We start from the raw sequence: 21,897 nt of genomic DNA, 5'->3' as shown, positions 1-21,897 counted from the left end.
AGAACCTGCAAACCCTGGGTGACGGAAGCAGAGCACATGAACTTAGCCACTATGCCAAAGAGCTGGCCCCAACCATCTCAGCTTTCAATTGGAGTCCTTCATACATTTCAAATTTAATTCAATTATCGATATTGTTTACTTTATAACTCCCATTTTGCTGTTTCCTATGTTTTATGTGCTTTTGTGCCTTTTTTACTGCTTTTTTATATTAAATATATTTTTTCCAGAGGAACATTTTACTGGTTCTCTTAATATCCTGAATTATTTTCTTAGTAGTTATTCAGGGGAAGACAATATACATCTTAACATAATACTCTTAAGATTAATATTAATTAACTTCCAGTAAGGTTTAGAAACTGTTTCAATATAGCTCCATTCCTCCCTGCCTTTGTCCCATTTTCATATATATATTACATCTTTATATAGGTCCAACAATACAGTTTTATCGTTTTGTGCAATCATCTTTACAATCAGTTAAAAGAAAGAGAAAAATGCATTTTCAATGTTATCTGGCCTCCATTGTTTCTGAAGAGAAGTCAGCTTCAGTTGCTTGTGGTTCCCTTGTACATAATGAGTCCTCTTTCTCTTGCTTCTTGCAAGATTTTCTACTTGTCTTTGGCCTTCAGTAGCTTGACTATGATGTGTTAATATGTAAATTTCCTTTTGTTTATACTGCTTGAAGTTTGTTGACCTTCTTGCATTTCTAGATTGGTTTTTCCTCATTTGGGGAAATGTTGGGCCATTATTTCTTCAAAGAACTTTTCTGCCCTTTTCTCTGCTCTCCTTCAAAGTAACTATTATACTCCTGGAACTTGAGTCATGTGTATTCTTGCTATGCTTGACTGTTTTCCCAGCAGGTTGTGACATTCTGTTAATTTTTATTCCTTTTATCTTTGTTTCTTCAGACTGGAAATCTCCATTGACCTATCAGCCGGGTCACAAAATCTTCCTTCTGACGACTCAATTTGCTGTTGAGCTTGTCTTTGGAACTTTTCATTTCAGATATTCAACACTTTATGTCTTGAATTTCTGTTATGTTCTTTTTAAAAAGTAATCTCTCTTTATTGATTCTCTATTTGATGAGCCATTGTAGACATTATTTTCGTTTGTCAAATATGGTTTCATTTAGATCTTTGAATATATTTATAATAGCTCTTTTTAAGTATTTTTTTCCTGAGTCCAATATCTTCACCTCCCCCAGAAACAGTTTCTGTTGACTTTTCCCCATGTATGGTTCACACTTTCCCATTTCTTTGCAGGTCTCATTTTTTATTGTTGACAACTGGACATTTTAGATAATATTGCACCAACTCTGGATTTAGATCTCCTACTTCTCCCAGAATTGATATTGTTGCTTTTGTGTACCGACTTGACTAATTATGTAATCTGTCTCCTTTGCAACATGGAGAGGCTGATGTCTCTGACCAGTTTATTATTATTTTTTTAATTCTTTTTTTCTCTTCTAAGCCTGGCTTCATAGAGTCACTTCTGGGTCACCATAGCTTAGTGGTCAGCTGATGAATGGCCAGATGTTGCCATTCTACCCCTTGACAATGGATCTGAGTGTTGGTTGGGAAACACATTAAAATTCCCAGCTTTTAGCAGACAAAGAGAAACACCATATGATTTCACTCATAAATGGAAGATAAACTAACAGACAAAGAGAACAATTTGGTGTTACCAGAGGCAAAGGGTGTTGGGGGGAAGGCACAAGGGGTGAAGGGGCACATTAATATAGTGACAGACATATAATAATGTACAACTGACATTTCACAATGATATAAATTATTATGACCTCAAGAAAATAAAAAAAATAAATCCTTGACTTTTTACTTTCTGCAGGGCCTTCTCCTGTCACCTCTTTGCATACTCAAGACCTCATATTCAGCCAGAGATGAACAGATGGCTAGGGTTCTCACAACTTTATGCATACACCCAACCTTCCAGACCGCCACGAATATGTCAAATCTTATTAAGAGCTTCTCTGGCTTTCTCATTTCCAGAATTGTCTTGATTAACCTCTGGTTAGTCTCATGATACTGCACCCTCAGACCATCTGTGTTAGCTATCCATCCCCAATTGTTTGCACTGAGGTTCATATTCCTTTTGCACAGCACCTCCAGGCATGGGGTTTTTCCATACTCCATTCTAACTCATGGCAGTCTCCTAGAGCTCAAAGGTGCTGGTTTTCATACCTTGTTCAGCTCTGGTAAAACAAAGCCAGAGGGAGATGGGAGCATCCCTAGGCTAAAACTCTGGACACTTTCATCGTCCCTTCCTAGAGTTCAGTAGTTTTGCTTGAATAAATGCTTCTTGATTCATTTATGTGTTTGCTCAATTTTCATAGTGTGAAAGTAATTGTTTTAATAATTTTATGCAGTTTCATCATTGCTTTTTGGGGAAAATTGCCAAGTTACTCATTACACCATTCTGAGGGTCCCACTCAGTTATCTTTTTACTAATTTAAAAAATAAGAAAAAAATATACTTACACACATTTTTATCATGTTGAGAACATTTTATGAGAGTCCAGAATGGGTAAGCTGGGTGTCCAGGAATTCCTCTGCTCAGAGACTCCAGCAAGTCTTCCCAGTGGCTCATCTGAGGGCACAAATGGTTTCACAGACCGGGGCAAAAAATGACACTATTTTAAAACAAAATTTCAGATCAATCCTTGATTTTGATACCTTTTCATTTGAAAACCGAATTTTCTCCCCTTCACAAATTATCACAATGAATAATACCACTTATTAGTCATTCATTTTTTCCCTTAACCTCTTTCTTTAATACCTATTGTGATGTAACATGGAAGACATAAATTCAAAAGGGGATCCAGTACTCGATTACCGGAATGTGTGAAACGGTTTTAACATATTATACTGTAGTGATTGATTTTATTGAGAATTATTTTAGTAGCTAGATGGGGAAGAAGCCAATGTTCCTTTTGAGAAATATTCTAAAGAAAAACTAATTTGGTTGAAAAAGTTCTAAATAAAGAATTTGTATGTTGATTGTCCATAGGTCTACAATAAAAAATGTGTAATTACTTATGATTTGGTAACAGTGAAGAAAAGTGAAGTTGTTTACATTTGTATTGCCAAAGTTAAATGCAAATAGACAATATTAACTTTGGTTAAAAAAAAAAACCTCCTAAAACACAGATAGCAATGCTAAGAACACAATAAATTAGCAAGTGAAAGGGATTTAAGAAGAACTGAGTTAGAGACTGAATGATGTTCACTCTCAAGAAGTCCACCCATTTTATTGAGCAAAAATGTCCTCGCCCTCTGTAATGGGTTGAATTGTGTCCCCCCTCCCCCCATAAAGGATATGTTGCCCTGCTAACTCCTAGCTCCTCAGAGTGGGACCTTATTTGGAGACATGGTCTTTGCAGAGGTTCAGTTTAAATGAGGTCACAAGAGTGGGCCCGAATCCAATATGACTGGTGTCCTTATAAGAAGGGGAAATTTGGATGTGTATGCACATAAGGAGAGTGCCAGGTGAAGATGTAGGCAAAGATCAAGGGGGTGTATCTACAAGCCCAGGAACACCAAAGATTGCCAGCAAACCACCAGAAACTAGGAGAAAGACCTGGAACAGGTTCTCACTCACAGCGTCAGAAGGAACCAAATCTGCTTAAACCATGATCTTGGACTTCCAGCCTCTAGTGCTGTAAGAGAATAAATCTGTGTTGTTGAAGCCACCCAGTTTGCGGTGCTTTGTTATGGCAGCCTGAACAAGCTAATACACGCTCATTCTCTCACTCATACAGTGGGGGTTAAAAATAAAAAACAACCCCAGCAGAGTAAACAGCAGCAGCAGCAGCCTCCTGAAGGTTTACAGCATAGAGAGACGGTGGAAGAATGAGTGCCTAGGCTCTCTTCAGCTGGAAACAACCCCATTCTTCTTCAGAGAGCTGCTCCTACCACTGATCAAGAGCCACAGCCCTGTGGTTTCAGTAAAAGCTGCCAATCACTCTCCCTCTCATCTCCAGGTGACAGATGATCTGCATCTTGCTTTGCCATCCAATTAGAGCTTGGAAAGGGATTGAGTTCCTCCCTAGAGGAGACATCAGAGTCTAGAGCTGTTGGCTGCCGTGTCTTCCTTACTGTGAAGGAAGCTGATCTGTCGTGTGAAGGAACAGAGTCAACATACAGAAGGAAGTGGACTTGAGTGGGAGACAAGGAGAGAAGCTGATGGTGTGTGAGAACCTGGTCTCAGCCATCCTCAAAGCTCAGCTGCACACAACCTTTCCAGCTGTGTCCTGTCCTGCTTGTGGTTTGTTCATATGAGCACTTGCATTCCTCTAAGCTAGTTTAGTTGTGTTTCTGTTCTTGCAAGTAAACAACTCCACGTTAATATACCACTGGAAAATTAAGTGGATTTTAGTATTCCTATATGCCAAAAGTGTGGTTTGGGTGTCTTGAGCAGGTGCCTAAATTGATATCACAGATTTAAAAAGGGTTTGAAAACCATAAGCGTTATCATCTTAAAGTTGTACTCAATGCATGTTTTCATTAGATCAAATTATATAGTGTTGGAATTCAGAGTTACTGTTGCATGGGGAGTCAGGTATTAGTAATTCTGATGACATAACTTTATCTCTCTATATAAATTTTTTACAAGTTATTTCTTTAAATCTTGCCCTGTGTCTTTCTAACAAGTCGCACTGACATTGAATCAGAAGGAATATTGAGTTGCAATTTTAAATATCACTCTTCAGCCAGGGACTCACTGAACTGAGACAGACGGTATCTGGGTATTATAAATTCACCTCTAGACTCTTCCAACAGGGCTTGTTTTTCTGCCACAAGCTTGTACCTCCTCCAATTAAACCTGCTACTGCCACAACATTAATCTTTTTAAACCTCATTCAATCATCTATGTGTTCATTCATTTGCTCAGTAATTCACATGTCAAGTTTTTATTGTGTGCCTATGTGTGACCATTACTCTGATTGGTGTTGGGAATGTTTAGATTCAAGGAATATAGCACCAGCCCTCAGGAGTTTCCAGTCAGCACACAGTTCATGCCAATTCTTGACTTGAAAATGGTCCATACTTCCAATGGCTCATAGGATAGTGTCAGAATGCCTTGGCTGACCAAAGTGTCCCTTAGCTGGAGTTGAAAGTGCAGCTAACTCAAAAACTGAGAAGTCAGCTGGTGACCAGGAAGATAATCTGAAGCATTCAGATAAGTTGCCAAAACTCATGGAGGTATCAGGAACTAGAGCACGAAACTTCATCACAGCCAAATGTCGGCCAGGGAAAGTATGTAGCTGTTAACCCCTCCTGTGTGAATCAGCCCATGCAGCTGAGCCCTGGCTTATAATACAGGCTTAAATGTGGACTTCTGGGTTGACTTCAGACAGGAAGGTTGAAAATAGAATCGTTTGCCACCCTTGGAAAGTGAAAAAAAAAAAAAGGCTTAATGACTTATTCTTTGCTTCATTAATTCATTCATAAAATCACCAAATATTATACTCCAGTCATGGTGCTGGGTTCATAGAGTCTAGGACAGTAGTGACCTTAGGAGTATGGAGCTTGCACCGTCTCTGGCAAGATGAGTGTTGAACCAACAGCTATAATCATGGTGAAGGATTACAAGAGCTCCTCCCCTCATCTCCCAGTCAAGAAATGGCGGCCCCATCTATGCCATTACTCAAATCAAAAATGGAGGCATTGCCCTTGACACCTCCTGTGATCAATATTAGCTATGTGCCCCAATACCCGGTTTCCCTCCACTGTTTTCCACAGAGAATAACTCTACTTTTCCCTCCCCTTGACCAAATGATCCTTGCCAATGAGCTGTGAGTAGAGGTGACAGGTGTCACCATTGTGTGGAAGCATTTACAAGTCAGTGCATGATTGTCTGTATTCTTTTAATCCTAATGCAGCAAGCAGCCACATTCCAAGTGCAGCGTCTCCATCAACCTGGGTCTTTGAGTGGGGACAATGTGGAACAAAGTCCCTACTGAATTTCCATGGACATGGAGCATGGAGGGGGAGTTAATCTAAGTTGTTCTAAGCCATTAAGATTTTGGTGCTGTGTGTCACACAGTATAGCCCGCTCATACTGAAGGATATACTTCACTATCTCTCAGCATCAAGCAATACATCAGCAGTTCCTGTTGACTAATTCAAGATAAGTCCTGCATCTATCCACTTCTCATCATCTCTTTACAGTCATCCCAGCCCAAGCCACAAGCCATCTTTTGCCTGGACCATTGCAATATCCCCTCTTTGGTCTCCTTGTTTCTACTTTTGGCCACTTAAATAGACATTAGAGTGATGCTTTTAAAACTCAACTCAAATCAAATCATGTCAGTCTTCATTCTGAAACCCTACAATAGCTTGCTGTTAAACCTAGCAGAAAATGTAAACTGCTGCCATGGGTACAAGACCCTACATGGTCTTCCTCCCGCCTGCCTGTCCTAACTCGTCTCTGGTCACATTGCCTTTGTTCATTACACTTCAAAAACGCCAGCCTTCATTTCCTTTCCCAAGGTTCCAAGATGTCCCCTCTGCCCGGAATGTTCTTGCTTTGACCTTCACTCACCTGGCTCCTTTGCTTCAATGTCACCTCTTCAGAGAGATCTTTCCTGACCAGAAAACCAAAGGAGCTTTCTAGTGCGTGTTATTTTCATTTTCCACATAACACTCATCACCACCTGATGCTTCTCTTGCTTACGTGTTTGGTTGTTTTCAGTCTATCCCCATGAGAAGGCCAGCTCTTTTAAAGCAGGGGCCTTGCCTTCCTTTTTTTGAATATCTCCCTAGAGCTTAAGGAGGTCTTTAGTCAAAATGCGTGGCCTGCCCCAATGAACGAGGGATCCGTGTGTGAGTGAATGAAGGAGCGTGTGCTAACAACTACAACAGGAGTGCTGGGCACAAAGGAGCTTGCTGCCGGGGAACAATCCGCCAGCAGGGACTTGTTGCCAACAGTGACTTCCACACCCATTTTTGTGCAAATCTTTCATCCTGTGCTAGTGAGCTGGTCTATAAAAATTAAAAAAACAGCACATAAGTGAAATCTCTCCTCTCTCTCTTAAGAGAACAAGAGGAAACAAGCTCCTAGTGCAGCACTTCGAATATAAAGTGGTGAAGTGTTTTAGGGCACCATAATAGAGTGTTATTCCTTTTGTGAAAATCCCATTCCTGGAGATCTTTAAAAATAGGATAATATAAAGATGTAGTTTAATTTTTACTCATTTCTGAAACCCCATGGTTATTTCAACAACAACAGCAATGAGGGATGTTGCACAGAGAGTTGCCGTAGACATCTCTCCATGATAGTGATCGCTTGGAAGCAGTGGAAAGCTCCACACTTAATAACTGTTTCAGTGTTTGCTTTTCTCTTTTATTTGAAGATGTACATAAATGATACTCAACAGAAATAGTGGGCTTAAAAGAGGGACCCGCCTGTCTTTTTGTTGTTGAGGCGTGTTTAGGTTTGTCTTACCTTCTTGGTAAGCATTGGATTATAATCCAGTTGTGGCTGGATGATTGTCTGTGCCTTTCCTTTGATCGCAGTTTTGCGGCAGGTAAGAATCCTGATGGGTTGAAAACGCAGGCAGTTTTTTGACACTGCAAAATGTCAAACCATAGAGAATGAAGCTCCTTTTGGCTAATTTAAAATAGTATTTCGCTTATTTTTTCCACTTCATGATCTTCCTTTTTTCTCTGAGACAATACCACTATTATTTCTTGTAATTCTAGTTCTTCTGGTTACAATGTCCCATTAGGTTTGGACTTAAAGGTTGTTCATATGGGGTGAGACATTCAAAACAGAAATGCTCCAGGAAAGATTCTGGTTCTCTTAACCTGACATATTCGGGAAGCCTGGTGACGTGTTTTATGGGGTATGTGGACATGGTGGGCTATCTGTTACAGCACTGAAGCAGTCATAAAGTTTGTTTTAACAGACATTTAAACAAAGCCTGCTCATTCTTAAGTTTATTGAAATTGATCACTTGCTACCTGGACTGAAACCATAGAGGAATTTATTGGTCCCCAAGAGCATTGGCATTTGAGCGGCAAGCTGGGTAAACTGAGGCCTAGAAAGGATTCAACCCAGGGCAAATGGAAGTGGGGGAATTGGCTCTAGTTTATAGGTTTCCAGGACTCAGGTCACAGGCAATTTTCTGGCCCAGGGGTGCAGGGTTTTGTCTTATTTTCCTTTTTGGTTTTGTTTTTCAATATCAATTTAAGCTTGAATGGCTGATGTTTGCTGCTAAGATTTTAGGCAAAATGCCAAATATTTTCTTCACAAAGAATTGGCAAAAGCCAAAAGCCTGCTGATTTTGCTTTGGTGCTGTGTATAATTTTTTTTCATATATCTTCACAGCTCATCCTGCCTGATCTTTTTTGTCTTAAACCTTTATGATATATTTATAAAAATCTCATGCTTTTGTATAATTCTAAAAGAATTCCAGAAAGGAGGAAAAGATCCAGGATACTCTGGTAAAATTCAATGGAATTTAAATTCTAGGAAAGGATCTATACTCTGGGCCTCCTCCACCATCCCAGATTCTCAGCACAGCCCGATGCCTCCCTTCCTCTCCTACTCCAGCCGAGAGGGGTTCTCTGAGTAGTGGATATACTACCTTGAGTCAAAGATCCCCACAATTCCTTAAAATGATCTAAGAATTTCAAATAAACAAACTGAGACATACCACTGGAGAACAGTGAAAAGAAAATAGAACATCCCTTCAGTCAAAATACCCTGCATCTTCACATACAGCTTCATGACACATGACAGGTAGAAGATGACATTTCCTATAACTAGTCAAAAATAAAATCTATGTTGAGTGTGAATTGCCTTTAGAAAAAAAGACAAGAATATTCCCCCCGCCCTCCCCTCCCCGCCCCAATAATCCTGAATCTGTAGTAGGGTCTCTCAACCTGGAATCTTGCTCCAAAGTGGTGTTTGGGCGCTGGGAGGGGTGGGAAAGAAATGGTTCATTGTTTGTGGGAAGTTAATAAGGGAGAAAACACACTTGATTCCTACTGTGTGAAACAGCATTTAACACATTATGTCATTTTTTATACAGTAATTCTTTCCGATAGTTTTGGTAGGAAGTGAGAGTTCCAGTTTCGATAGGGTTGACGGCAGCAGTGGAGTTCCTTAACTTTTCATTTCTCTTTGGCTTTTGCACTCAACTTTTTGCTTTTCGATTTTGTCTCTTAGCTTCTCCTTGTGTCTGTCTGTCTGTCTGTCTCTCTCTCTCACACACACACACACACACACACATTCAAAGTAACCTCATTTTTAGTTTTTTTTTTTTTTCTGTAGTGGTTGCCCCAAAAGAAATCCTCTCCACTGGAGCTGGTGCCTGTCACCACAGCCCATCACTTGCCTGGTAATTAAACTCTGACTGGTTTATTGACTGACACCCAACAAATCCCAATCGAGTTTTTATTATATACATACTTCCTCGGACTAAATTCACTGAAACAACCCAGTCAGAGGCGGAGGCGAGGGGGAGAGGGAGGTCAGGGATGGTGGGGAGAAGGGTGAGCCGAACCGTATGAAAGTCTATGCCGAAACCAGCATTCATTGGCAAAAGGAGACATTTTGCAAAAGAAAGAAAGAAAAAAAAAGGAAAACTCAGTGCAACATCTTTTTCAAATCCAGAGTTCTGGGGAGAACAGGGGAAAAGCTGGTAAACATCATTACTTTGGCTTTAAGACTCATTTGAACCGCCTCACGTACAAAAGCGCTCTGAAGGGGAAAACAAGACGTGCTCGCAGCTAACATTACAGTCAAGTTCCAATTTTACCTAAGGGAAAGCAGCTTTATTAAAAGTCATGACTGAAATTGCATGACAGGTGCCAATATTCTCCACCCTGACAGATGGGTCAGTTTGCAAATGCCATTTTCTTGTCAGCAGTCCCTCGATCGAGTTCCTCGCATCACCATTTGTCTCTCTTCCAGCGAGATCACACATGCCCGATGTTTGCCTCCAAGCTGCGCTGCGTGGTTTGCCATGTGGAATCCTCACAATGAGACTTATTAAAAGACAGTCCATTATTTTTATTTAGAGCATTTCCAAAACAAGCGGAGCGCGCTCAGAGATAATTTAAAAATCGTGTGGCAGGTCACCTCCAGGCCAGCGTGGCTCCATTTGAAATGCATAAGAAAGTAGCGTCACATCTCGATCCTTCCAGACACACACACACACGCATACACACGTACACACTTTCCAGTTCATAACGGGCGTGATTTGAGTGACATTTAACCCTTGACAAACAACCCCGGCTGTGCAAAGCACTATTTCGCTATAAACCACAGAGCATTTCGACAGGAAGGATTGACTATTCCTGCTCCCTTTTTTCTCTAAATCTTTCTTCCTTCTCTTCTTTATTTTTTGCTTCTTATTTCTTTGCATCCCTCTTCTATTTTGTTACAGGTGGGCTTTCTCACTGCAGCAATAGATATAAAATACTCCTGATTGGCTGTATTGATGGGGCATTTTCATCCTCCTGGTGGTTTCAAATACAAAGAAAAATGGTCTCTCTCCACCGTGCCTGGTTTGAACAGCAGGTAAACTCCAGCAGCCTCCTCTCCAGCCTCTGATGGAAAATTATTACAGATGAAATGATTCCGTCATGGAAATGGTAAGAGGAAAGTTTTGGCTTAAAGGATATTTGTGCTGACATGGAGGGGAGGCCGTGACACACAATGGATTCTGCCACCAGGACAGGTGTGACCCAAGCTGGCTTTGCTTTCCAGGCTGGGAAAGGGCAGAAGGCGGGGCAGCCTTTGCAGAGCTGAACAACACTGCCAATAGCAAAGATTAGAATTTACCGGCATGAAATTTGTTCTCAGGTGAACTGCTGGATTTCACGCCTCTTACTGCTTTATCTGGCAGAGTTAGATCCAAGTGAAATCTCAGTGTCGATAGGCATTGATTCTGCAGGCTCATTCCCATGCAGCATGGACACTGGTTAACCTTCTCAGACCAGGAGCAGCATTTGGCAAGTTGCCCCAGCAGCAGTCTACAGTCTGGAAAGGCAGCCATCCTGGAACAGTGGGATGCGTTTAAGTCAGCTTTGAGGTGTTGCGCACACAAGGCAGGGGCCTGGCAGAGCATTTGTGGAAGGGCTTGTACAACCTGCCCTGCCCTCATCCTGGCTCTCTCCAGAGCTATCAGGCTCTTGTTTTTACGGCCACCCTAGCGATCCTCGAAACAGTAAAAGGAAAGAAGGAGAAAATCTCGTAAAAAATTGCCACCTTACTGTCATAACCTTGAAATGACAGGTGGGCTCCAGAGGAAGGATGGTCTCCTGAGGTCCCCCTGGGTGATGGCAGGTGATGGTGGGTAGACCACACCACCTTCACACCCTGGAGGAAGGTGATGGATGCAGACACTTGAAGGGGCATCTGAGTATATTCATTTGCATTTAGTATTTATTTTTTGAGAGCCTGCTAGCCTACTAAGGCAGTGTGCTCAGTGCTAGGAACCAAAGACATCAAATATGTGGTTTCTAGCTTTAAAGAGGTCACAGATATTAAACAGATAATAGGATTTCCTACTTTGTTTTCCTTAGTAAGTATGTGTATTTACATATCACTTCTGCTGAAACTGTTAATTAACTACTCGATATTTATTCTGCTATGGAGTGTTAGTGTTCATCCCTCCTATAGTCATTTTTATCATGTAACCAAGATGAGTACGTTTGTTGCTCTCAGTTTCACCAATTACAGCATCCTGTCATCTCTTCATTCCTACCTATGTGTTGTGCACATGTGTTGAAAGTCCACAGGAAGTGTGCTCACTAGGAATGGTACCTCTTGTTTTCCCCTGACTTTGGGACATATTCTTTTTACTACCATTTAGTTATTGACTCATCCAAGGAGAACACAAGATGTAGGATTGATTCCCTCCTTCTCATGTAGAAGCTGTCTACGCAAAGCTGGAGGGCACTGGTCTTCCTTGTTCTTCCTCCTTTCATAAAGATTGAAATTATTTGGGGGTCATTTTCATTGTTTCACTCACTTATCCGATATTTCCTTCACTTTTTCAACAAATTTTAATTGAACACTTGGGGCTTGGTGATGAACACAGACATTGGCGCTCTCATGTATCTTAAAATCCTAGGAGCTCAGGGCTGTCCTTGCCCTTGACCATTATGAAAAATTTTTAACTGCCCTATTCACCAGATTATTTGGATTTGTATGTCTGTCTATTCTTTGGTATTCCATAGTCTTTAGGAGAGGAGGTTCTGTGTTTTATTTTGGTTAAAGAAAAAAGTATTTACTTATATAATTTTGTATGATTATTTTATTTCCTCACTTAGAAGCCTTTGTTGCCTGGCAAATAAATCCAAATTCTTTTCCTTGGCCTTCAAGGTCCTTCCCTAACCTAATTATCTGGACTTTCATTTCTTGCCCCTCCTGGCTCATCCTGTCCCACACGCTCTAGCCACTGAATCTTACAATTTGCTCAACAGGATGTGCATTTCACATCTCTGTATCTCTGTATAAACTCTAGTTTCCCCTGTAATTCATGCAGGTTAATAAAATTGTCTGTCTCTTTCAGGACCAGTCTTTACTGCCTTCTCTGACTCCTCCTCCTCCTCCCTTGTATGTGCCTCTAATACAGCACTTCTAACACTGTAGCAAACATTGTTTTTTATTCATCATGTCCCACACCAGACTGGACGCTCTCCACGGACAGGATCTGTGTCTTCTTCATTGTCTTTTATCCATAAATGTCTCCTGGAACATCTCAGTGAGCCTACATGAACATTTCCCAAATACACCTAAACCTTACCACATTATTGGCTTTCCAGGCACAATTCCCAGAGCTTTGGAATGACCTCTTACGAATCTCTAGCTGCTGGAGGCTTAGTAGTTCTTGAGAAATCATTTTGAGTGGAAAATCCATTCCTGCATGAATTCCTCACATTCCTCTAGTTAGATCTGATCTTTTTCTCCTAAGAACACTCAAGAGCTTTATTTATATCTTTACAGGGACATTACCTTCCACTTAGTAATAAAGTTATTTGTGTACATACTTGTTCCCACTGGTAGATTTTAAATATCTGAAAAGGAGGTGGTTAATTGCAGCTGATAGCTCTCATGGAGCATAGCACAAAAACACAATGACCATCACATGGTGAGGGCACAGTGAGCCCTAATAGAAGGGTTAGGGAAGGAATTGGTGTACTATGTGTTCACATACGACTTCAACTTCATCTGTCTAAAGTCAACTTCTAAGATGACGCATTATAGCAAGTTGGTCTATGTACTTTTCATTCAAGCTATTCCCCTCCTTCTCTCAAGGAAGAAGAAACCAACTGATAAGATAAAAGTGTGCTGGACTCAACACATCCGTTGAAGAACCTTTCTTGCACTCCCACTTACACTATTTCTTGGACTACTCTCAGGATCCTGATTTCAGTAACATTTGACCACCAAGAACATTAGAGTTATGAAGGTGGTAACATATAAAATACTCAATTAAAAAGAGAGAGGAAAAGAAAGGGAATGAAAAAGGAAAGAATGGAGTAGCTGGAACAGGTCCACCTAACGTGTCGGGTCCCCGCATGGTCCCAGGGCCTACTGACGGGAGCTGTCAAGTGAGGACGTTTCTTTAAAATCTTGCAGGCTGTTTTGACACGTAGGAAGTGTGTAAAGATTTGTGCCTCATTTGGATCACTCACGCCCATGGAGCTATTTGTCAGACAGGCACCTGAGACCCTGCTGAACATGGTGACTGAGAAGAGAATGATTAACAACCTTTTTGAGCTTTTTCAGGAAGTAATTTTATTCACATTTCAAGAACCACAGGGTATCCCAGAATCCAAGTTCTCCTTTTCTTGTTTCTGTTAGATTTATTCTTTGGCTCTATTTTAAGGTCTCCTAAAAATACTTTTAACTGCTAAATATGTCTCCTCTCAGGTCACTTACAGAGCCCCCAGTGAACTGGCACTGCCCAGCGGTGACGAGCTTCAGATCTTACCTGTACTTCCATCTCTGACAGAACTGTTTTTCATTTTTTTTTAACCAAAGAGTTTACAGGAACAAATCCCCCTTATTGTCTTAAAACTAAGAAGCTCAGTGGACTTGTCACAGAAGGTGAGGAGCAAAAAGAGGTAATTGGCTAAAATTCTGAAAAGAGGGACAAAAGGAGAATAAAAGAAAAGAGGAGAAGTTCCCCTCTGACCAGGAGAGACCTGTGTTCACGAACTGGGCTCCATTATGCACAGCATCTTCTGTCTGCCATATGAATGGAGAATAGAAAGTGTTGGGAGAGAGAGAGAGGTGGGGCAGGCCATTAGTGGAGAAAACAGACTAGTGGAAGAGTGAGCAGAGCAGAAACTAGATGAATGAACACGTGGTTCGAGGGAAGAAGATTCTGTCCAGCTTCCTCAGGGCACGTCACACCCCTCTCCAGGCCAAGCAGTGCCTTTGCGCTGGATTAGGACTGAGAGAGGCTCAATCGAGCAAATGCTGCTCTATCTACACACAGAAATCCCTTCGTGATAAATAATCAACCTCAGTTGTTCTTTTATAATGGGTCATTAGTAACTCTGGCAAAAAAGTGCTAAGACACCAGTTCTTGCTGCTGAGTCAAGAAAAGATCCTCAGGTTTACAGAAGGTTCACTATTTCTCCCATGCTGAATCATCCCACCACTTTAGCATGCTTCTTCTTCTTGTTCCTAGTTACTACCCCACACTCAATGAAAAGAATCTTTATTACCCAAAATCCTTATTCCTAAGTATCTGAACCTGTTTGTAGATAATCTATGACTATTGAGATTGTGGAGTAAACTCAAACAAAAATGTTCCTGTCACTATATTTGCAAACCAAATTGGAAAAAAACCTTATCTAATTCAGTCAGACAATTTACCTTCAAAGCAGACAGTTTAATCCAGTCCCTCTCCCCAAAGGCCACAGTCCCGTGGCTATTATCGCTTGTTCCTGCTTTATTTGGAAGACTAGCTACTCCCTTCACTCATCACCCTCCTCCAGTCCCTAGGGGTTTGCTCTGGGAAACCAGCATTGATGACCCCGTGCTTAAGAATTCCTGTGTCTAAGGGCAAAGGAAACAGGTGGTGTATGTGTGTGCCTGTTTGTGTGTGTGTGTGTGTGTGTGTGTGTGTGTGTGTGTGTGTGTGTGTTTGAATCAAAGGTTTCCTCCAGAAGACCTGGAAGAGTGATGAGGACCACTCTCACTTCAGACTGCCATAGACACCTCAAAGATCAGCCTTAAATGGCAAAGCACCAGCTAGATCTCTCAGGGAAGGAGGCTCCCTCAGCCATCACCCCAGTCCCCAGTCCCAACTAGAAGATAATTGCTTTAGCAAAGGACATGGGTGTTCTTCAAGTTTCTTGGGGAGATGCTTGGGAGGGTTACAAAGATTTGAACTTCTTTGCAAAAAGTTTTCTTTTGCCTTTGGGAAAAGCCAGACTTAGCCTGCCATGTTTTCTCCTACATGAAGTTCCCTTAGTCACCTTGTGAACCTACAGTAGTCTATGTCCCCAAAGGGTGCCTTACACAATCTCCATAATTGTATGTGGAGCCCTTTGGGGGGTTTCAGGAGATGAGCTGCAGCAAAAGCAGTGGTGGCCTTTGACTTAGGGGTTTGGGGAGGAACACGACCACTAAGGAGAAAACTCAGGAGCTGACATGAGACAGACTACTCCTTCCAAGAACCAGATGCTAATTTAGTGGTGATGGGGTGATAAGGTAGGAAATTGGGGTGTAGGGTAACAGCCCTATTTATATACCTGTCTCCTTCCACTGGACTGTCAGCTCCTGAAGAGCCAGTGCTGTGGCTTGTTCATCATAGTAGCTGAGTGTCTGGCCCAGAGGAGGGACTCAGGAAGTCTCTACTGCCTAAATTGTGAATTTTATTGAAATATGATAATTTAAACATATTTCCAAGTAGTTAAAGTCTGGAACAGAAGGCAATGCTTTTTCTGGATCAATCCCTATAGATAGTACTGAATAGAATGACTCAAAGGACATCGACAGTGTGTTTTCCATTCTCTTCTCTCCCTCCCCCAACAGCCCTTAAAAGTGTTCCTGTTCAGTTGTCTATACCTAGATCTGGATCATCTGCATCCAGACCTGGACAGACACACTCACACTCATTATATGTTAGGGGTCTAATTCAGGCCATCTGCTCTTTCATAAAAAGTGACAGCTTTTAGATTCCTTTAATGTTTCTGCTTATAAAAGATAATAGGTCTGTATAATAATTGGTCTTTTCCTACTAATTGGTGACAACTTGAATCCCCTTTTACCTGAGCATCAAAACGTTTTAAATATTAACTGAGCTTCACGACCTCTCAGTGTGCTTTGTGCCGTGTGTCTGTGGTAGAGATGGGTCAACTGGTCCACTGAAGCACCGCCCGCTCCGGGGCTTGTGGGGGATCTCAGGGCCCGTCACCGACAGCATCACACACAGGCCACGGGCAGCCCAGACCCAAAGCCATGTGAAAGTGGCCGTCCCTGCACTGTAGAATACTGCTGTACGTAAGACCTGGCTTTTCTCCAAACCCTGTGCCTATCCCATTTGATTTCTAAAAGTCCAGTCAGTCAAACAACTCATTTCACATTTCACTGGTGTGATCAGTCAACAGAAAGAAAGGACTCTAATCATGTATGTGCACAAATACTTCAGCAAAAGCGTGTTTTAAAGGGATTCATACCATGTGCTTGATTTAAATGTTAAATGACCTAAGCATCGTTTGGGGGAAATTTACCAATACTTTAGCTATGTCTGTGCTTATACGAGTTGATATTTTTGTAATAAAGTGCACCCATTTGTTTACTATATAGATTTATAATTAATTATGTAAAAATAATTATGTAATAATTACATACTACATAATATTAATTATATAATAAAATCACATAAACTCAATAATATAATTATTAAAATTATATTTTATAATTTTTATATTTTATTATATAATTATATTATTTTAATTCATTACATGTAATTAATATAACATAATTTATAGATTATATATTAAAATAAAGTCATTGTTTGTAAGAGCAATATTTTTAAAAGTATTAATATTTGTATATTGCTTTCTAGTTTAAAAGCTTGAGTAATACTGATGCAAACCATAGGCCAATTCAGGGAAATCCAGAATGTGGTATGAGCTGGAATCCACAGGACTCCGGAGGGTTATGTGAGGAAAAGTGAGCTTCCTCCGTAATCTCACCCCTTCCAGACTATATATATATATATATATATATATATGTTAGATGAAAGCAGCATTAATATCTTATCTAGTAATTGTGATAATGAGGTTTTTTGAGCAGTTTCTGGCACACAAAACTCCCAGAATTTCCCAGATTTGAAATTAGAAGACTGTAGAAATAGAGTATTACCAGGGACAAAACTTACATAGTTTAAAAGGGGTAAAAAGTCATGACTCCTAGGCTGACTGCACAAGAATCACATGAAGACACTTGTTAAATTGGTAGGTCGATTGGCAAAGTCTGAACGAGGTCTATAGGTTCAAAAATTGTACTGTATCAGCACTGATTTCCTAACTAATTATGCTAGTTACATAAGATATCCTTATTCTTTAGGAAATTTATATGGAACTATTTAGGGGTAAAGGAGCATCAGACCCACAACACACTCTTAAAGAGTTCAGAAAAAAATGTGGATAGGTAAGTTGATAGACAGGTAGGCAGGTAGAAAGGAAAAACAATGAAGCAAATGTGCTAAGATGTAACATCAGGAAACCAGGTAAAGGATATATACGGGAATTCTTTGTACTACTCTTGCAAATTTTTTCTAAGTTTTAAATTATTTCAAAATAAAAAGTAAAACAAGAACAACAACATTACTGGGCACCACTGCCAGAAATTTGACTCAGTAACGTCTGATAAAGGCTTGGCATCTGCATGTTTTAAAAAATTTCCAGAGTATTTTGATGCATGTTTTGATCCCCTGGTCTGGAGCACTGGAAAATGAACAATCAAACAACACTGCACAGCTTTCTTCCATCCATAAATGAAATAATATAAAATCCCAGCACTGCTGTGACACGGCTTCCATAGGAGGATGTGTGTTTTATAACTTATAATAATAACTGTTTACTCTCCATTCAATTCACTTAGTATTTGCTTAATGCCTTTAGTACATTAGAATAAGTTAGAATGAAAATATCCTTTACCTGCTGTTGTCTGCTAAATACATTTTTAGAAGGTATGTGATTAGCTACTCTAAACAGCATTCCAAAGGTATCTTACCTCTGTAAATGTTTGGAGCAGTTTACTTGAGCAAAGGCCTGTGGAAGAATAGCATCACAATGCGACCTTGTGCTGAAAGCATGTAAAAACTCTTAGAATCCTGAAGCAGGAATTCCACTGTTGTAAAATCCACTGCACTGTTAGCTGGAAACTGAAAATTAAGAAGGAAAAAACACATAAGAATGAGTATACAACACAAAAACATCTTTGTAAAGCCAATCTAATATTAATTATGGAAGTTAAGAAGAGTACGCATTCACACCTACATGCCACTCCTAATTTATCGCTCTGGTGTAAAAAGCAACAATTAAACAGGCTTTGTTGGAGATAAAGTTCTTGGAGTTGCTTCTGGTATTGTGTATTCAGATTCCAGGAGTTCCCTAAACACGGTCAACTTCAAAGTAAAAGTTAAGTGAAAGAACATTATCCTCTTCAGAAAAGAGAGAGAATCACCAAATGAGTTAAACAACAGATTTTGAAAACTGAGGTTGTTTCATACACAAATTACTGTGGAGGCATTGGAAGAGTCACATTTTGGTGGTAGGCGTGTAAGTTCTATGTGGTACCTCTCAATCAACTCAGTTATCACGTTGAGATTTACCTTCACATTCCATTACATGAAATGTAATACTAGGTTTATTGAAAATAATGTGTGCTCTCTCTCTGCACAACACAACTTCAGCAAAAAATAAACAATTTGGGTAAAAGTGAGCTGTGGGCAAAAGAAGCTGGCAGAATTTTTGTCCCCTGTAAATTAGTAAAGTGAGTTAATCTACAAATAATGATTTAATGGTATAACAATTTTCTCTCAAGAAACTAAATTACTTACATTAAATTCTCAAACCAATTAGAGGTTAGTGGCAATAATTTCAAAGATTTAAAACGTTAAGAACAGTGAAGATAAGTAACTTTCTAATGTCACCAAAACTCAGATCAGAAAAAATTCTTTCCATTACTAAGATAGAATGCTACATAGTTTTCAAAGGCATTTAGAATAACCATGCTACAATGTGTTTGTTTTGTTTTCTTTTAATGTTCATCGTTTCAGAGACTCTGTTATATTCTGAAACATCAGCATAGTTTTTTTACTGGAACTGTGAGGTAAAGTAACAGAGTTCCTCTGTTTTTCTTTTTTTTCTTTTTGAGGAAGATCAGCCCTGAGCTAACATCTGCCAATCCTCTTTTTGCTGAGGAAGACTGGCCCTGAGCTAACATCCGTGCCCATCCTTCTCTACGTTCTATGTGGGACGCCTACCACAGCATGGCTTGCCAAGCGGTGGCATGTCCGCACCTGGGATCCAAACCAGCGAACCCCAGGCCGCCAAAGCGGAATGTGCACTTAACTGCTGCACCACCGGGCCGGCCCCCAGAGTTCCTCTGTATCACTTACACAAGAAGCATTTGTTTATGAAATACTGAAAGATGAAATGAAAATAAAAAGATTTTAATACTTAATTATACAACATTCAGAAATTCTAATCTAATCTGATGGTTATAGCCAAGCTTCTGGCTTCTCCTTTATCAAACAAACACTATTATTTCCTTACAAAACACTTTTAGTTGGGGGCTGGCCCAGTGGCACAGCAGTTAAGTTCGCATGTTCTGCTCCTTGGCGGCCCGGGGTTCGCCGGTTCGGATCCCGGGTGCGGACAGGGCACTGCTTGGCAAGCCATGCTGTGGCAGGCGTCCCACATATAAAGTAGAGGAAGATGGGTACAGATGTTAGCTCAGGGCCAGGCTTCCTCAGTAAAAAGAGGAGGACTGGCAGTAGTTAGCTCAGGGCTAATCTTCCTCAAAAAAAAACACCAAAAACACATTTTTAGTTATTTTTTAAATCAATGAGTTTAAATTCCTGTGGGAAAAGAGAGATGAGAGATGCTACACATAGGACAGCATGTAGACTAGATGAATCCAGTAAGTCTCCTGAGGAGGAGAAACTGGACACAACTTCTTTTAAGGGTGCTTCTCCAAGGCAGTCAGTGTTCAGGAGGGCTTACATTCTTGAATCAATCATTTGACTTCTGTCATACAAAAATCCTTTACTAAGATTTGGGCAAAAGGGAAATAAACATAAATTCAGTACTTAGACACAACGTAAAGAAATCTACACGGTTTAAACAGTTTAATGCTTATATAGGTCAATAATTATTTAGATTAAAGTAAATATAGATAACAAAGCCAGAAAAAACTATTAGTCATTTTCCATACAATTTTCTATGAATGGATCTAAGGATACGAGTTTGCTATACTGAAGTTAAACACATATGCATAACTCAACAGCTGAGGATACTATTAAAAGATATTAAACAAGGGGCTGGCCCCGTGGCGGAGTGGTTAAGTTTGCGCACTCCGCAGCAGGCGGCCCGGTGTTTCGTTGGTTCGAATCCTGGGCGCGGACATGGCACTGCTCATCAGACCACACTGAGGCAGCGTCCCACATGCCACAACTAGAAGAACCCACAACGAAGAATACACAACTATGTACCGGGGGGCTTTGGGGAGAAAAAGGAAAAAATAAAATCTTTAAAGAAAAAAAAAGATATTAAACAAAATCATAAACTGTGATTTTTCCAATTCAAAATTATTTTGGAGCAGAAGGCACTTTTGTACTTCTATTATGTATTCTTCACAAGTCAGTAAACATTAGGCATCAGATTCTTCTAGACCAAGGGTCAATAAATTACACACACAATGATTCCAAAAATGACTTTTTAGCAGAAGCAAAAGTCACCATCTTTTCACTTCTCTCCCTACTGCCAGTTAGAGCTGCTGCCCACTACCTCTGAGCTGCGTGTAAGAGTGAAACACGGCCCACCGCTGGAAAACAGACAGATAGAAGATGGCAACCAAATACCCTCTGTTTGAAACCAAATCTCGTTCAAGATCATACACGGTTTATGGATTTTCTCTTTTGAGAGACTCCACTAAATTATGCCCCTAGTAAAAGATATGAAAAGTGTTTCTATATATCTTGTAAAACTGCTTTGAAGACATGTCCAGTAGGTTGTTCCATGTCCCTTAAATAATAATACCCCTAATAAATAAGTTCCATAAGTTAAAGACAATGCCTGGAAAGTATCTTTATTTTAAAAATTGGTAACTTTTAAAAAGAGACATTCATGCAACATCTACCACGTATAAGTCATAAGTCGCTAATTAGGAGCTTTAAATCCCCTGGAGGAATTTTTAAAAATATAAAAATTTTCAAAGAGTTTACACTTCAGGGGAAAGAGAGAGAGAACTGGTATACCTACTATAGAATACGTTTTTGCTTTTGTTCTGTCTTAGCTTCCAGGAAGCTGAGTGTTCAAATCTGTATTCAAGTGATGCAATAATTGTTTGCATATGTTTTACGGTAAAGCTATCTTTCTGATTCTTTATTACCTGGCTCTTGTGCCTTTAAACCTAACTTAAACCCTCTTGTAATCAGATTGTTATTTAATAGCCCTCATACTCACAGTTACTTTTTAAAAGTTGACAGGATATAAGTAATAAATAAAGTAATACATAGAATAAATAGATCACTTCATGTTAGGAGTTCAAAAAAATCAAGAACTGAACATCCTAGTAATGGTTACACTTTGCTTTTTATTTGTTTGTTTTTTGAGGAAGATTAGCCCTGAGCTAACATCTGCTGCCAATCCTCCTCTTTTTGCTGAGGAAG

General features: G+C 40.1%; 1 long non-coding RNA gene across 8 annotated transcripts in view; it reads left to right on the top strand.

The window, feature by feature from the left end:
- Positions 1-21,298, top strand: part of LOC138918320 (uncharacterized) — a 40,845-nt gene extending 19,547 nt beyond the window's left edge. The window contains exons 4-6 of one of the 8 annotated variants that reach the window (XR_011427552.1): positions 10,411-10,618; positions 13,908-14,084; positions 20,994-21,298. This is a non-coding gene — a long non-coding RNA (uncharacterized lncRNA). Of the gene's footprint in view, positions 1-3,993; positions 4,639-10,410; positions 10,619-13,289; positions 16,795-19,379; positions 19,697-20,993 lie in introns of those variants that run through there. The other 7 variants (XR_011427553.1, XR_011427556.1, XR_011427555.1 and 4 more) reach the window with 7 other exon arrangements.
- The last annotated feature ends 599 nt before the right edge of the window (positions 21,299-21,897 follow it).

This window comes from Equus caballus, chromosome 17 (genome assembly GCF_041296265.1).
Source record: "Equus caballus isolate H_3958 breed thoroughbred chromosome 17, TB-T2T, whole genome shotgun sequence".
NCBI classification, from domain to species: domain Eukaryota; kingdom Metazoa; phylum Chordata; class Mammalia; order Perissodactyla; family Equidae; genus Equus; species Equus caballus.
The sequence above is the reverse complement of the archived record's forward strand: the minus strand, read 5'-3'. Positions and strand labels throughout refer to the sequence as shown.